The sequence below is a fragment of the Procambarus clarkii genome, chromosome 10, assembly GCF_040958095.1.
Source record: "Procambarus clarkii isolate CNS0578487 chromosome 10, FALCON_Pclarkii_2.0, whole genome shotgun sequence".
Lineage (NCBI taxonomy): Eukaryota > Metazoa > Arthropoda > Malacostraca > Decapoda > Cambaridae > Procambarus > Procambarus clarkii.
Window position 1 is genome coordinate 24,231,467 of NC_091159.1, and position 18,985 is coordinate 24,250,451.

Below are 18,985 nucleotides of genomic sequence, written 5' to 3' on the forward strand. Positions count from 1 at the left end.
AGAAAAAAGGAAAAGGCTCGTAGAACATCTGGAGGGAAAGAGCTTTAACACACCACCAGCATGGTTTCAGGGATGGTAAATCGTGCCTCACGGGCTTAATAGAAATCTATGACCAGACGGCAACAATTAGGCAAGAAAGTAAAGGGTGGGCAGATTGCATTTTCTTACTGTCAGAATGCCTTTGACACAGTGCCCCCCCCCCAAAAAAAAGGTTCCAAAAGTTCGAGAAACGGGCAAGAGTAAGAGGTAAGGTGCTCCAGTGTGTAAGGGAGTATCTAAGCAACAGGAAACCGCGCGTAACTGTGAGGGGGGGGGGAGACATCAAAGTGGTGATGTCACCAGCGGAGTCCCACAGGGCTTTTTACTTGGACCCAACCTGTTTGATAGATGTTAACGACCTTCCAGAGGGTATAGACTTGTACCTCTCAATGTTTGCTGATGCAAAAATTGAAGAATTAAGACAGATGAAAATACAGACTACAGGACGACCTGGACAAACTGAAGGAATGGCTACTAGAAAGTGGCTACTAAAGTTCAACTCGGGAAAGTGTAAAGTAAGGAAATTAGGCGAAGGGAGCAGGAGGCTGAACACGAGGTACCATCTGGGAGGTGAAATCCTGCTAGTCAGTTATACCTGGGGGTTGATATCACACCGAACCTGTCCCCAGAGGCCCACATTGAAAGGATATCAGCGGTATATGCTAGATTGGCCAACATAAAAACTCTTTAGAAACTTGTGTAAGGAATCGTGCAGGACTTTGTATACCACTTGTCAGAGCAATACTGGAGTATGCAGCTCCAGCCTGCAGTCCATACCCAGTTAAACACAAGACAAAAAGATTCAGAGGTATTCCACCAGACTAGTCCCAGAACTGAGGTATGAGCTACGAGGAAAGGCTAAGGGAGTTGAACTTCACGTCCCTTGACAGAGTAAGGGGAGACATGTTAACCACCTACACAATTCTCAGGGGAATTGACAGGATGGACAAAAGATAAAACTATTTAGCACGGGTGGAACACGAACAAGTGGACACAGGTGGAAACTTAGTACCCATATGAGCCGCAGACATTAAAAAGATTTTTTTCAGTGTCATAGTAGTTAAAAAATGGAATGCATTAGGCAGTGATGTGGTGGAGGCAGACTCCATACACAGTTTCATATGTAGATTTGATAGCCCAATAGTCTCCAGAATCTGTACACCAGTTGATTGACAGTTGAGAGGCAGGACCAGAGAGCCAGAGCTCAACCCTACAAGCACAATTAGTAGAGTACACACACAATACACACCCCGACAAGTTCGTGCACGACTTCTTAACTCCTGGTAGCAGGCTTAGATCATCCTTTCAGTGTAGCCATACCCTTTTGGGGTGTCTCCCTGTGCCCTTAATTACGTCCCGAGTTCAGGACACCTGTGAATACTCCTCTACGCCCCCCCCCATGACCTTTGTTTGTGGGGGGTGTAAATTACACCCCTTGCCCGTGTTGCCCTGCTGAGTGCCTGGCCGGGGGGTTGTGAGGTGGTCAGGAGGGGGGAGGGAGAAGGAACTAGGGCCAAGGAGGGAGGGAGAGGGGGGGGGAAGAGACCAAGGAAAGTAATCGGGGAAGGGTGGGACAGATGGAACGGGATCTGAATCACAATTCAGCTTTCCTTCACCCCTCCCCACCAATCCCGGTAGATTGCCGCTGTTTTAAACAGTGACTGCTAGTTCAACCGGATTTTGAGGTAGAATGACATTATTTGTTTGACAACAAGGAGTATAGCTCTCTCGAGCGTTGGTTTGCTTCACCAAACCTTCAATACTCTGTCCAAGCAACATCACATGCTGCATTACTTGGTGGGGTGGCCGGCTGCGCCCGGGTCTCTCTCCGGGTCTCTCTCTATCCCCTTCTCTCCCAATCTCCCCATCTCTTGTCTCATACCCTCACTGCCCCCTCCCCCTTTTCAATTTTCTCCCCTTCCCCTCTCATCACTCTTCCACTCCCCCCCCCCTCTTCAACATTCCCCTCTCATCCTCCTCTTTCTTCCTTCTCCCCCCAACATCCCCACTCTCCCATCTCTTCCTCTATCCCCCCCTCATTTCTTCCCTCCCCCCTATTTCCTTATTTCTTCCCTTCCCAATTTTTCATAATACCCCTTTTGTGCGTTGGAGATTATAACGTACAAAATGTAGTGTGTTTGAGAGAACAGGTTGCTTAGGTCTAGTCAAGAAATCTAGGGACTCGAACACCCACTTTTCATTTATTTAATAGGAGGGGGGGTTCTTCTTGAAATGAGGTTATTTTGAGATGATTTCGGGGATTAGCGTCCCCGTGGCCCGGTCCTCGACCAGACCTCCTTTTTGTTACACATACCCCAGGAAGCAGCCCGTAGCAGCTGTCTAACTCCCAGGTACCTATTTACTGCTAGGTAACGGGCATCTGGGTGAAAGAAACATTGCCCATTTGTTTCCGCCTCCATCGGGGATCGAACCCGGAACCTCAGGATTTAAAATCCGAAGCGCTGTCAACTCAGCTGTCAGGCCCCTAATCCTGTCAGGTCAGCTGTCAGGTAGATGACTGGTTTGGCCTTTACTAAATAAGACTAATAGGTTATATATTACGGTAGAGGATTAGCAAATCATGTTCAGCTTTCGGTAAACTACAACGTTTTCTCTGCGAATTGATGTGTGGTCTCCGGAGAATTTGGCATTAAAACCATATAAGTTATACAGTATTAATCGTGAAGATTTGTTCTGATGACGCAAGATCGAAAGTTTGAACACCTAAGTTCTATACCAATTTGACTAATATTTAACGTACAAGCGGTAACGAGTGTGACTATTAGTGTAAATACAATATATATACACTCTGGAATACATCATGCAGGTTACCACACCTTAGATGCGTTTATCAGTAAATCAGAATTACAACAGAGATTTCAGTTTTTCGTATTTGATTATTTCGTGAAACGTAGTTATTAGCGTTGAACAATAATGTTCCACACTATAGTGTTCTTTTTTTTTGCTTGCAACCTCTGCCAATGTCTTGATTTGCAGGTGGTTATTTAACTGCTGGATTTGTTTTGTTTACAATGAAGTTAAACTCTTCAGTGAAGCCATACCGGCTATAAATAATAAAGCTATAACAGCCTAAATGTACAATTTCAGTATTGCTCCAAACTCAAAATTGGAAGAAAGTTAAGAAGGAAAATTTTATGAAGAAACTTTTTACGAACAAACCTGTCATTACAAGTGAGCCATTTGCCTATAGCATCAGTGAGCTTTCGCGACCCCGCATCAGAACGAAGACCATGGACAACGGCGAGGCGAACACACTGACGAGATAGAGATAGATGGGTCTGGCATAGAAGTGGAAGGAGACTGAAACATTGTGGTAAAATGAAGGGAAAGCACAGTATTGACATGTACCGCTGGTCAACTTTAGACAAGCGGCATACATTAAATATATATATATACCCGTGCCATCTTTCCCCAGGGCGCCGAGCGCGGTGATATTTGCAAACCTGTGTTTGTCGATCGAATGGATTTCTCGCTTCCTAATTCATTCGCCTGCTGATTTAAGTGGTCCGTTTTTTGTTTTCCTCGTAGCTAACAATGATGTGTGATCAGAACACTAACTGAAACTGCATGTATTAATGGCAAACATCTAAGCACCGTACATCTACATGTAATTCTATACATGTAAGTTTTGTTGCCAGGAAACACACAATATCAACAATAATAATAACAAAACCAGTCATTACAGATAAAATAGAAGTGAAGCCTTGCACAGACTTAACCAAAAATAAGTGGACTAGTTACCTTTTAACAACCCCAGTACTAGCGTCTCTGCAACTTGTTGCTATTAACTGTGCTCGTTATCCTTGAATTCTTGGCGCGGAAACCACCTCGCCTCCGTAATCCCATCCCCAGACGACAGTTGGCAATTATTCCCTATAATACTTACTTACCCTTACTAGAACTAAAAAAAACTACATATGTACTGGTATTGGACAGCCATGGGTACGTTAAACAATTCGTTAATTGTCGTAACATCGTTAAAAATATAATTTCAATATTTGTAGCCTAGTTGTTTTAGAAAAAAAAGGTCAAATGACTAACACTTGGAAGCAAGTAAGCTTATTCATTAATTACAAACGGCTAACCATAGATATGGCTGACAGGACAAATTTAAAGAGAAATGAGGTAGAGGATTACCTTGAATTCACACTATACGACTTTAATAAAATTAAACTTGGCAGATTCTAACGGCTAGAATTCTACTACTCGGAAATGAATATGGAACTAAAGGGAACAAGAGCGTTGACTCTTCTGAAAATTTAGGAACTCTCCACCATTAATAATAATATAAAGCGAAACTTCTTAACCTAGGCTTGCTCGCACACCTCTTCCCCCCCCCCCCTTTCTCCATCCTTAGCTTAGCCAATCACCAGACGGCTCGTATTTGCTCCATAGAACCCTCCCTCTGAGGTCTTATTAGCTTGGTGCCTTTGATATTTACTTTTTACCGGCTATAAATCGAAGAATTATTCTCAAGCTGATATCACAAAATCCCTCCCCCGCCCCCTCTCCCATAGGTCTGTGTCCTCTTGAAATACTATGGGTCTCATTTTGACACGCTAAGCATAGTGACTGCCAAATGAGTGCCTCATCAGAGCTTTCGCCGGCTCTCGCCAACAATCATTTTAGGATGTTCTAAATTGTTCTAATGATCTAATCCAAAATACAGGTTCACTACACTGGCTCAGATGCAATGAGGAACAAATTACCTTCTTAAAATGACCTCTGAACAATGCTTGCTCACTCATTCGCTCACTGTGTTGACTATAAGCACAGCAGTTGAGAGCCGGGACCAAAGAGCCAAAGCTCAACCCCCGCAAGCACAACTAGGCGAGTACACACACATATATCAAGAGACAACACGACTAATTATAAAGAATAAAGATAACGCCTTATCTCTCTGATGGATGGGCTGGCCAATTAAGACCGTCTGCCCCTAGTGCTAATGGTGTGAGGGTTTGGTAATATTACACTTCTAACTAACAATTATCTCTTGTTTACTGTGTGTCCCGCATTTCAATTTGTCAACCAAATACTGTAGGTGTGTGATTGAATGCAACTCGCCCTCCTGTTTAGATAGTACTATTTGTAACTGTGTTCACCAGTACAAACATTGACGTACAAAGCAATTAGAAAGTAGAACTTTGTACTATTCACTTTATCGAGTCGGGGAAAAAATTACGTTAAAACAAACTTAAATATTCGTAAGCCTAGCATAGCACACACATATACTATTAGGCTTTAGATAGTATTAGGTCTAAGTAAGTTAGGTTAGTTTAATTTATCTTTTCAACATAAGTAGAAAATCTTTTCCGGTTTGTCTAAATTCAATAGTACCGATTTCTACTTTACAATTGCGTTGTACGTCGGTATTTGTACTATGGTCCTCATCCTTCCTATAAGTACCATCAAAACAGGGGGCTGGCCTGCTGAATGCGTGTTATTTTATACTTTCTGACTGGATGTTGTGTGATCGGTTATGTGGATATGCTGATATGATTGTATATGTTTATTATAACCTAACAGAATTCGGTTTTGTATTGGTTGGTAAAAGTGAGGGGGGGGGTGAAAGGAGGGGAGATTTGATGTGTTAACACCACGCTGTTAACAACCAGGTACCTAGTTACTATTGGGTGAACAGTGATTGATAGGCCCCAATCACAACTCTTCCTTGACTCTAGTCCATTACCTCCAGTGGTCGACCCCACAGATGCATTCATAAATTTTAACTTGTTCATTCAAAACGGGAATGTTCTCAAATATAAATTAGTATTATAATATTAGCATATTGTGCGTATATAGGCATAGGTTAGGTGTTTAGGTTCTGTTGGCGATTATTTGTATTTGTAGTACGTGGTTGAAGCATTTATAGCGTTGTAGTTCGAACAAAATTCGTCAGTGAAGCACTTGTTATGGAAGTGTTCGAACGAAATCAGTAGAGTCGTGTGTAGTTTCATTCATAAACAGGGGGTTTGCCGGGTGCATGGAATCACTTTTGGGTCTGTTGGAGGACGGACTGAGTTATAGGACGCAGCCCGTCCTCCAACATTACTCCCTCGCCACTAGCCTAGTGATAACAACAAATTGCTTTACCACTAGCATAGTGATAAGAACAAATTGCTCTACCACTAGCCTAGTGATAACAACAAATTGCTCTACCACTAGCCTAGTGACGAGAACAAATTTACTAATATAAATCTAGCCATTTCTAAATCGGTTCAACGGGTACCAGAACCATCTCGCTATTAGTGTCGCAAAAGTTTAATATATCTTAGTATACCGGGTGCACAAGTCACTATTCGCACATACTATTTTTTTTTTTTTTTTTTGAGATATATACAAGAGTTGTTACATTCTTGTACAGCCACTAGTACGCGTAGCGTTTCGGGCAAGTCCTTAATCCTACGGTCCCTGGAATACGATCCCCTGCCGCGAAGAATCGTTACTACCAGTATTTTGGCTGTGGTGTAACCTGCTTTTGCAGCACCAAATAACTTTTTAAATATAAATTAATGTTAACTCTTAAGGCTAATTATAGTTATATTTTTTTAATAATTTCCCTCCGGCATGATAACGTTGAATATTTCCATAGTTTAAAAGTACTCTCCAATGATTTAATGTCCGACCAGTAAGTGCATTATGACCTATTTTAATGATAATCTCGTTACCCCTAAGACGCACGAACGGTGGTCGGGGCAGTAAACTTTAAACTGAATAGTTACGAATTCGACCAACCAAACGCTGTGTTTGGTAGGTAGATATGACATACTTAACATAATAGATACCCTTAAAAACATTCATAGAAAACACCGACCTTACCTAACCTTGTTAGTATCTTAAGATAAGCATCTTATTGCTTCGTAATTACAATTATTACCTAACCTATAATAGGTATAGGTTAAGTAATAATTGTAATTACGAAGCAATAAGATGCTTATCTTAAGATACTAACAAGGTTAGGTAAGGTCGGTGTTTTCTATGAATCTTTTTAGGGGTATCTATTATGTTTAGTATATCACCTATGCACGTAGTTAATAAGTCAATATTGACTTTACGAATTTGCGAGAACGGGTTGCAACATAGCTGTGTCTAGGTGTTTGGTAGACAGACAGGGAGGGGCAGGAGCTGTGTTTAGATGTTAGCAGATAAAGGACGGAGCAAGGTTGATTGATAAAGATTAAGCCACCCAAGATGTGGCACGGGCATGAATAGCCCGTAACGGAGTAAGGATGGGGGGGGGAGGACATAAATATATATATTTGGTGGGTTGGTTGATTTTTCTCTACCACTGGTGAGGCGACGTTGGTGGGTTTGATGGTTGATGGAAGTGGGTTGGGTGGAGTTGCTGGGGGAAGGGAGGGGTTGTGGGAAGTTGTTTGGCAAGTGGTAGATATGATGAGGCTGGCTTGGGGGTAAAGGCTTGGGGATATGTTGGCGGGAAGGGGAGGTGTGTCTTGGTGCTTGGTGGGTGGGAATGGATACTTTTTTCTTTACGCGTGGGTGCTTCTAGGAGGGAGGGGAGGGGGATTGGTGGGACAGGGTGAGAGAGTACAGGGAGTGGTGCAGCACGCACGCACACATGCACCCCCCCCCCCCAAGAAACGCAATTCTCCCCCACCCCCACACATGCGCTCTACTCCCAGTCACGCTCTACCCCTACTACCCCCCCCCCCACCACCACCACCACCACCACACGCACCCAATAACGCTAGTTCCACCTTCCGTAATGATTCAATAACAATCCAGCAATAAAACAATAGCAATAATATAAATCATAATTTCATGTGACAATTATGAGTTAATAGCGGGGTTTACGATTATTAAACAGTATATCTGATTTCTTCAATGTATTCGCGTTCATAATTTGCGCACAATAATTTCGCGATTAAGTTAAAAATACATTACGTTATTATAATGGCCAAATAATTTGGCATCAATAACTCTTAAGAAAACTGCTGTGCTCTTAAGCATTTTTCAGTCTTAATGCTTCTCGTTAATAATTTTGTTTGTAATTAATCACAAAAAAGGCGAGTACTCACCTAGTTGTACTCACCTGTGTAAAAACCTATTTACATTCAGCTGTTTGTCAGGTCCTGCCTCAGCAAATTTATTTTTTCCAACTTGATTTTGTGGTTCTTCAGGTGAAGATTCTATGGTGGAACTGTGTAGGCAAATACTAGCCTCGAGTAAGGTGTCTTGACACAATTTTAACCAGGTCTATTGAATTTTGGATTTTCATCGTCACGAAAAGAAACCCTTATTAGTGTTTCCACTAGAGCATTGATTTCCATTCTATGGTGCCCCTTTGGGCCCTCTAAGGTATTATTGGCGGTCCACAAGCTAAGTTAAACATGTCAAGCGGCTGCAGCGTAAACTGTTACTCTCAATGAGGCTGTTACAGATACTTAAAAAAAAAAAATCTTTGTTCTTGACTGAAATATTATAAACTCATTATGGCAACTTTGGTTGTATCCTGTTTATATCACGATCCGATTGGCTGTTGACGACATGAAAATCTGGGATGTGATTGGTGGGTTAAAAGCTTCAGCAGTGCACGATAGTTTGGCGAGTGTTACATTGTGGAATTATATAGAGAACTGATCATATTTATTAATTTTCATTCGTATAACAGTAAAATAGTTTTCAGAGTAATATTTTCGTATTTTTTCAATGTGTTAAGTATTTGTAGATGAAACTGGCAAGTGAGGCGGTGTCAGTGATTCAGGTTCGGAACTGCGGGGCCGGCCAGTACGGGACCGACTTTCAACGAGGATACACTGGCATCGTTCAGAGTGCAGTGACATCCAAACATTAAGGGACGGGTACCAGTGCACATTGCTAATGAGTCTGTTTCCTGAACTTGTGTACTCAGTTGCATTAGCTACATCAGTGGCAGGAATTCACGATCATATGATCCCGTGATAATTATAGGTCGGTGGTTTAAAAACTCCACAACTTGGTTAAAAACGGTAGTTGAAAAACCTCTGAACTCTATTGTCAACCATAACAACTTGCGCAAATTGGCTGTCCCCAGCTTCTTTCAGAACCTATGGTGAGATTTTATCAGAATCTACCCTTTCTTACATTCGAATCTTCCAGTTTCTTTACCGTATCCACCAGTTCCATCGCGGTTCCATCCTCTGGCAGGTGGTAGGGTTCGGTATTGAATACTTCAAGGAATCTTTCATGGAGTTCATCACGGGCATACTTATCATTTCAAAGTTTTCTGTCAGTTCAGCCTAATTACCTGGTCGTTCATAGACGGGTTTCGTCAAATAAAAATAGGAGCATTACTGCCCCCCCCCTCTCCCAAAGAATCGTGGCTTCATGCATGAAAGGAATATGCGTCTTTGCATTACCGCCTTTAACATGCATAGTGACTCGCATACTACTTTCCTATATCTCAAGTCTGTCTGTCTGACATTGCAAACTAACCTGGTCATTCTGAGCTCGCTCGCAAGGATAGATGTTGGTGGGTGGCTTCTCTGCTGGATCAGAAGCAACTTATAAAGCGAACTTGTCAGGACTGCTCCAGGGGCATAGGAGTGTAACATGAAATTTGAAATTAGCACCCAGCAGGGTAGTGCCTTCAGCCCTATCTTATTTATTGCATAATGCTTTCCTAAACTGTCATTAGGAAACGGTGTAGACATTACTTTTGCTGATGTGATCAGTAAAATGATCGTAAAATGGAGATTAATGAATATCCCTTGATGACGGTGTCGTAACCATTGATAACATTAATGGTACAAGTGTTAGAAATGCTTGTGATGTACTTCGCACATATTTGAACTTTAGTTGACTATGATGTACCTCAACTTGCTCTTGTGTCTTCAAGGCACCCAATATTCGGAACGCCCTTCCAAACGAAGTAGTAAATTGGTCAACTTGTATATTATTAAAAATATCGGATTTCCTCACCCCACCTCTATTAAGTTTTCTTTAAAAATTGACTGTTCATCTTGTAATTGAAAATTTGTTAAGTTTTGTTTGCTTTAAGACTTGCCCGAAACCCATGGTACCTTCCTGTATATAGAGAAATAAATTGTTCGGAAGGTTTAAACAAATGCATAACGAAACATTGAGAATCATCCTTGAATGTTCCAATACCAGTACAAAGGTCCTCCAAGGTTTCTTTATTAAAGGTCAGCATTTATAAAAATTACTAAAATTACATTTACACTCAATGTCTCATATTAACGATATTGATCAAGCTGCAACGTTGCAGCTTCTAAAATTACTCCACTCACTCCTTAAATTATAATCCCTCCCTTGCCACTTAAGACGTTAATGATTAACTCTAGCTTCATCTTGAAGTACAGCGTCTTAAACAAGACTGATACTCTTCCAAACCATATTCAGATTATTTCCTGTTGTGGGAAATATTCTCCCAGGTAAGAGCAAATAGATATTAAGTTATAATTAAAATTAAAATACTAAAATTAAATTTCAGGATTTGTCCTCTGTTACACTAATTAGTTAACTGATAAGTTGAGCTGATGCAATAATCGATCGGCATCAACCCGTCCTGTCACCAGCAGACTTAATAGAACTACTAGTTCCTCTTTAGTCTCTAATAAATAGGGGTGTGGACTTTGCACTTAATAAGTATGTATATTTAATGTTTAATGTTAATTCGATATTTCAGTTCAAAGGATTAGCGACCTCTCCTAGTTACTATTAACCTTGACACTGACTGACAGTCGAGAGGGCAAGAGGGAGGAGGCTCGACCACTGGAAATATGGCGTAAGGATTGCTACCCAACACGTCCCTGTCGCGCCACATTAAGCAATTACTCCTGCGATAGTTGCCCAACGGCTGAATAACCTTGTTCTGAGCAACTAACACTGTTTCCGTCACACTACAGTTAAGTATTCCTTCCCCAGTACCTAAAATTTGAATTTTTTTTTAGTATATATGAATGTTGGAAATGTTGGTTAGGCTACGGGATAAAACAATAATCAAAAGAAGCCAAGAATCCCTTAACTGTATTTTAAAGTCAAACATTGACAAATTCTGAGATTCCTCGTTATACAAAGATTGTGTGATTTCACAATTTAATACAGAATTTGTCGACAGGAGAGGAGTCGTCACCGTGATGAGTGCCCTGGAGACCGCCATTATCCACAAGATCAGCCCCTAGCTAGCTGCGTGTGATTGATTCTCACAGGCCCCTAGGCTACGGATCTTCAAAACAATGTTATAGTTTATTAACTAACAATGAAGATAATTTGGTGTTTTATTAAATTAATAACTAATCATTAAATGTAAGTACTCATTTATAATAAACTTTTGTTGAAAGTTCAGATTGAAACAAGCTTAATTGAAGTAAAACACTAGATAATCTTCATCTAACCAAATATAAATTAAATTACCCCACAATGTGAGATTGTGTTGCAAAAAATTGAGAATATAGTCCATTAAATTTGTCGAAGATATATAAATTAACCACGCATCCCCACAACCATATCGCCCATTGCTATCATTGAAAGTGAACTCTGAACAATGTGTGATGGTTCAAGAGTAGCAACTGAGCCTACACTCAGCAATTTATTTTTTGGGGAAGGGTTTGATGTGAAGAGGATGGAGAGGCACAGGTTGAATGGATGTTTAGAAATGGGAAATACCAGTAGTTATGAAAGCAGGCGGGGAATGTCCGCCTTGCTGACTGCCAGCAGTTGTAAGGGCAGGGCAGAGACCATACGTCTAATTACCCAAAGTTCCCAGACATTACGTAAGCATTGAAGAAATGTGATATATTTACTCAATTGTAATGTTAGTGCTGAATGTAGAACATAAAAACATATTTTTACTCTGAAATGTCATTTTATAACGAAATTAGAGGAAACTGCACAAGAAGTCAACTTTCCAAACGACAGTGTTGTGGCTTTGAGTAATTAGACGGACCCAATATCATTATAAAATCTTATTTAGGAGAAAAAATATTTTTATATTCTACATTCAGTACCAACATTATAGTGAGTAAATATAATCGTATTTCTTCATTAGTTACGTACGGCTCGGAAGCTTTGGGGTAATTAGACGGGCCGCCCTGCAGTTCCTATTGGCCATACTCTTTACCATCAAATATTTACATGACTCTTAACATTAACGCTGTAGGGGATCCCTTATCCGAAATGGCACCGAACATTTGTAAGACAATCGCGGCATGATTGTGTTCTGAGCTAAACGCATGGGTTACTAAATTATTAATGATGGCAAGAGAGCTTAGGGGGGGAAGGGAGGATAGAATCAAAACCAGTGCAACAGAGAAAGGGACAGGTTAGAAAGAATACGAGAATTATGTAACATTTGAGGGTTATGAATATCACAACCTAAGCTAGTTAAGCTTAGTTGTGTGGAAGTTAAGTGGTTGTGTGCTACGTAGTTGAGTACTCGCCTAATTGTGCTTGCGGGGGGATGAGCCTTGGCTCTTTGGTCCCACCTCTCAACCGTCAATCAACTGGTATACAGATTCCCGAGCCTACTGGGCTCTTATCATATCTACATTTAAAACTGTGTCAGCCTCCACCACATCACTGCCCAATACATTCCACCTGTTAGCTACTGACACTGAAAAAGTTCTTTCTAAAAAAAGTTTTGAGTGGTTGTAGTCCCATGGTAGTTAAGCTGCCACACAGCAACAGAAGGGAAAAATGTGTACCAAGGTCAGTGTAGGCTAGAGCGGCGAGAAGGGAGACCAAGATAGGATACTACTAGGCTGTAAGATAAGAGGGGGAGAGGCTATTGATCCACACCACAGGCGCTGGCAACTGGTCCCATTACTGTAGGATGTGTCCTCGTTATCCCTTACCTGTCTGTAATTTGCGTCACGTGATACTCAAAAGCACTTCAGATTTTTTATATTTTTCTATACATATTGCTATAAGAAGTGAACGAAATCAGCCGATACATTTGTTACGGAACAATTTTACTGTATATTAAATATTAATATCTAATGATTTTTGAAACTCATTTCGGTTCAAAAACATTAACGGTTTATGCTTTACTGCTACGTGAGTAATCACCAAAAATGTAATCTGCTTAAGACATTAATTTAGACCGGAAGTTCGTGGGATCCCCCCGGGATGCTGGTAGTTAGTGATCTGAGCTTCTCCCATCATGATAATCAATATATTGGTATGTTAAACCCCCGATAACCAATGGCGGCAATTTAGTCCTTTTGTATCTACGATGAAAGAGCTAATTTGTCATGTAACGTCCAGTGGCGTATGGGAGGACAGAGCAAGGGGAAACCGGTCTTCGGGTCGGATAGTATGAGAGCGAAAATACGCAGCTTGTATTTTTCCCGGGGTGTCTTGACGCAGTCTATAATCCCGCCAAAATTAGATTGAGGGAGGGGGATTGCGCTGTCTCTATTGTGGGATTTGAAATATTGGACCTCTGGGGAAACGATGTTAATACACTGAGGAAATAATGATCGTTTCGCCAAGATGGTTCTGAATTTTAAAGCAGGAGGGTGATCCATGTGAAAGCCTGTCATACGCTAACTTTCTCAGCACGAATTTACAAAGCAAACAAGTGTCAACGACCCGGCACCTAGGCTCCCTAGATAAGTGGATAAAAGGGGGAAAAAGAGAGGGGGCCACCAAGAGCAACACATCAGCCATTTCCTCTATGTACAAACCACAGTGTATACAGCAATTTAATTATCGAGAAGCTTGCAGTGAGTTCGACTTGCCAAGCGGCTCGTTTTACCCATTAGTCTCCTGTTGTCAAGATTAATCACCCGCCAAACACGGAAACGACGACGTTGGTACAACGTTCGAACAAGTTTTAACACTTCCTAACCAGTTATAACAACCAATATAGCAAGTTGTAACAACGTTCTAATACGTCATAAACACGTTAAGCCAAGATGTAACAACTTTATTACAAGTTGTAACAATCGGAAAATAGACAGTTACGGTTTGTGTTTCCAGGACACTGTCTACCTTCACGACCTCAACTGATCTCCCGCGTTCACTTCACTGCCGTCGTCTCCCAAACAATAATAGATTAATATAATCTGTTTGGTCATGTGGAAAGGTGATGATAAAGTGAAATAATGAAATGGGGGGGAAAAAAAGTCGACAAAAGACCGAGCAGCTGGGAATGACATTGTTGGGCAAGATGGAATGAACACGAGGGCATCAGGTGGTCAAAACATGTCAGAGTAACGTGGAATTGAGGTCACTTGGTATGTGCCCACTGGGTAGCAGGTAGTTGGAGGCTTGCGTGAACGAAGGACATCCATTATGTGGGGATGACTAGTGTGTTAAAATGGGGTTCCATTATGCGGGTGGGGCTGGGGGGGGGAAGAGGAGCATTATCTTTAGGAGAGGTTCAGGCATGTGGGTGAGGACTTCTGATAGTGATGTTCGTGAATATAAATAATTGTACTGATAATAAAAACAATGGTATTATATATACTTGTATATTATTAGACGTGTCTGAAAGGGTTAAGTAAATGAGCCTGGGAAGAATCATTATTATTTCATGTATATATAGATAAAGCACCAGCACAGCTGCCTTCCCAGTAGACTCAATTTCCAAAAACAACGCTAATTCAACGCCGAAGACGATGAAGTAACGTTCGTGCCAGGTCAAACCAATACCACTGGAGAGGGTACTATGCCCACTAGGTAGGAAGCACCTCCACCACACTACCCTGTCCATAAGTGTCAGAGGACCTCCTTCAGCTGCTCATCAAACACACTCGAATGTGCTAATATCTCCATCTTTCTATTTTCTGTATAGCATACAAGGATGGGTACCCGGTAGTACCCAGGGTAGTTTGTCGCTCCTCCCTTGGCCCCCCCCCCCGCCCCACCCCTCATTCTACCCATATTCCTTATCCCTTTTACATCCCCCCTCCCCTTTCCCGCCGCCACCCCCATTTATTTTCCCATTCCCTCTCCCCCTACCATACCCCCACCACACCATCTTTCCACCAATTTCCTCCCTTCCCCATCTTCTGCTTGACCCCCTTGTCCTCCATCCCTTTGGTCCTCCCCCCCCCCTCCATGCTTTCCCCACACTCCCTTGCTCTCAGAAAATTTATGAAGAAGCACAGACTATGGATCTTACAGAAAATTTATTACGATCACTAAAACCTCTAGGAAATCACACCAAATATTTCACACTTAATTCCATGAAAATCGCATAGGAAGGAGGGATGTGGGGGGAGGGGTTTAAATTTGCAAATATTTCTTAAAACCTCGACCAACCTATGTCCGTCCCGTACCCCAGACCATTGTCAATTCAAATTAGTGTGAAGGTTGCCTCAAGTGCCTGGCCTCCAACTTTGGCCAGCGACATTCTCTTGTACTAGAGATGCATATATAGCTTGTGATATTCGATCCCTGTTGACTGTCTAGTCTGTTATGTCTGTTGCTTGATGCATGTCTGTTGCTTGATGCATGTCTGTTGCTTGATACATGTCTGTTGCTTGATGCATGTCTGTTGCTTGATGTATGTCTGTTGTCTATCGGTTACTAGGCTACTGCGACGCTGGAGAATAAAGCCAATTAAATCGGTGCCCAATTTCTGTTAACTTCGCGTAACGCCAGACGTTATAACCCATGAAATCAATCCATCAATCGCTGCTCGTGTAAAATCATGAATTGTTAATACTCCTTTTATGTATTGATGCTATTCATTGTGACCTTAAGACGATCCGCACTTCATCTCAAACTCCAGTTCGCTATTTGTGCTACGTTAACTAAATACAAATTTACATTTTTATTTTATGTTCACATATGATAAACACTTATCAATGTGATGAACAAATATATAGTATGGACATGAATACGAATTTTAAAAATGCAGTTTTTACGTTTAACGAGTTCCTCTCGCTCCAAAAAAAAAATCTGGTTATAAACATGTAGCGCTCCCCCCCCCCTTCCCCTTTGTTGCTTCACGACCTTAGGGTGTTTAAATTGTTATACCTTTATGTTGCTTCAACACAAGACCCTCCGTCATAACACTATACTGCTCAATAATAAACTTATTGTATTCTAACCCATTTTCTAAAACGAGCCGCAGCTATGACAAGTTCTTAGAATTTGATTGACACTAATTTTAAGGAAGAGTTGTGGTGCTTGGTTGACGAGGTAGAACGGTGGGTGGACCCCACGAGCCCGTGTGATGAGGTGGGTGGACCCCCCCACGATCTCGTGTGATGAGGTGGGTGGACCCCCCACGATCGCGTGTGATGAGGTGGGTGGACCCCCACGATCGCGTGTGATGAGGTGGGTGGACCCCCCACGATCGCGTGTGATGAGGTGGGTGGACCCCCACGATGTCGTGATGAGACCGCAGCCTAACCTAACATTTTTCAACTTCAATTAGAATTAGCCCGTTCTGTTTATAGTACTTAAAGTAACGATGTTGACCATCGTTCATATATTGATGTAATGGACAATTAGAAACTAGAATTTGGTACTATTGAATTTGGGCAAGCCAGAAAAGGTTTTGCATTTGTTGCTAGTAAAACTAGCCTAACCACCCTAGCTAGGCCTAATGTAGTACAATTGTGTGCTATACTAGGCCTTGGAATATTTGTTTGGTGTTTAGCTTTATCTAGAACACTACTGCAGTGCTTTACACCAGACATTTATCCCGTGTGATTCCAATCTATTGTGCGTTAAGATTAGAGTTGAAGACGCTCTGCTGGCGCTAATCACTGACGTGAAGTTATAGCGTGACACTTGGAGACATGAAGGACCTCGACCGTGTGATCTTCAATTAATAACTTTAGCCAGGGAGGAACTCTGATATTAGGACAAGTGATTTGTCGACGTCTTCTGGCATGGTTCATATTAATCAACCTCGGGTGAGCAATGAAATAATTGTGCAATATGTAGAAAGGTGAAGAGTATTTTTTGTTATGGGCGGGGTGGGGCGAGGCTACGCTTTGTTACTTTGGAGCGGTAATGGTATATATTAGTATTGTACTTTCAAACAGGTACCTATAGGAGGGTATGTGTGCGCGATTTGATGAGTTTAGAATCAACGCATTGTGGTAGAGATTTGGGTGGACCCCACCAAGACTGAGATGGATGAATCTCTTCCCCCCCCCCCACCCCTCGCAGGGCGAGTGAGGTGGATGACCCCCCCCACCCGCGTGTGAACCAGGTGGGCCCCACAGCCAGCGTCACCATCTGATACATGATAATCGCAACATTAGGACTGGGAGACGATTAGATATTGTTTGATACGATATATTGACTTGACACAGCTAGCACGCATTTTGTGGTCGAAATACATTACTACTAAAAATAAATGAATAGTATACAAATTTTATTATTGTCATAAGTGTTAGTAACAGCACAGTACCAGTCATTATATTAGTAATGCCGTAGTTAGTGTATAGTATGCAGACCTGTAGGATTCAGCTGCACTGGTTTGATCCCTCAACAGCTCCCAAACCTTTCTCGTTAGAGAGTGAGAGATATTGGGTAAAACCCTGATTGGGAAAAACGCTGAATATTTCGGTTTTTAAACAGAGACATTAGTCTGCACAATATACACACAGAAAGCTGCTTTTATGACGAAGGGATCCAGCCGCCTGCAAAATTTGGCCTCAAGGGGGAGGGGGTTCCAGGGGTTCCGGGAGAGTCGGGCTCTTTGGGTGGAGCTCTGTGGACGTTCCGGGAGAGTCTGGCTCTTTTGGTGGAGCTCTGTGGACGTTCCGGGAGAGTCTGGCTCGGTTTGACATCTGGCAATGACGGGTAATCCTGGTGAACGAGATGGTTCATGCCACTGTAAATTTGTTTGTGGCTTCGGGGACTTCATACACCAGCTGTGTACGTTATCGGGTAGCAATAGAGGGTCTCGAGTTTGATTCCTGCGGTAGGTCAGAAACGGTTGGGCAGTTTCCTTTCACCTAATACCTCTATCTAGTAGTAAATAGGTACCCGGGAGTAGGTCATTGTTGTGGGTTACGTCCTAAGATTAGTTGGGTTAAGGTGGAAGATAACCTCGTTAAACCTATACTTAGGCGACATACAAACTGTTTTGAATGATTGCCTAATAGGTCACTGAAGGCAGTTATGTTAACCAACGTTGCATATGCCGCTGACGCTCTCCGGCCTGCGTTTGCTTCGGCTGTAAGATACTTGAGGCATCCACCTTAGTAATTATCTCACTCCGGGTGGTGGTGATACTGCAGGTCTTGTGATTCACGAGTTGACTAAAAAGATAACTAGAATGTGTAGCGTATGAACTTGAGGAGTTCCCTTGGGAAATCTTGCTTTCCCCAAATGTCCGTCAGAGTCGTGTCCCTCGATAAAACCTTAGTTAAATCCGACTCCTTTGACACCACTCTTCTTCTCACTCTCGTAATGGCATCGCCAATGACTTCTAGGAACATTTAAATATTGTGATAGACGAGGCTGTGTAGCCAGCAGGGAGAAGCGTTTTCGATAAAATCGGGAATAAATCAGACACTAAACTAACTTCCTCTATAACGGACGAGAGAGAACTGTGGCTGCCTCGGTGGTGGGTCACTTGAGGGAGCTGGTGGCTGAACGGACAGAACACGACGCAAGATCCTGGGTTCGATCCCGGGCGCTGGCGAGAAACAATGGGCAGAGTTTCTTTCACCCTGATGCCCCTGTTACCTAGTAGTAAATAGGTACCTGGGAGTTAGCCAGCTGTCACTGGCTGCTTCCTAGGGGTGTAGGCCTGGTCGAGGACCGGGCCGCGGGGACACTAAAGCCCCGAAATCATCTCAAGATAACCTCAAGAGCAGCAGTGAACGTGAGCGGATGCGAGGGACGGTAATACTAGACACGCTTTACACTAACCAACACTCACCAGACACCTTCATCTGATAATTTAAAGGAGCTAAAAATAAACTCAACCCAGTTTCATATTTTAATTTAACAATGGGTTTAGTGAGAAAGTCCGTAGGAGCCG

At 42.2% G+C, this 18,985-nt stretch overlaps 1 protein-coding gene and 1 long non-coding RNA gene across 2 annotated transcripts in view; one reads left to right on the top strand and one right to left on the bottom strand.

Annotated features, from left to right (window-relative positions):
- Positions 1-18,985, bottom strand: part of LOC123746501 (uncharacterized) — a 108,867-nt gene that overhangs the window by 81,776 nt on the left and 8,106 nt on the right. The window lies entirely within an intron of this gene.
- LOC138363013 (uncharacterized) lies at positions 8,713-11,491 on the top strand. Its single transcript, XR_011227980.1, has 2 exons — positions 8,713-9,112; positions 10,709-11,491. It is a non-coding gene; the product is annotated as an uncharacterized lncRNA (long non-coding RNA).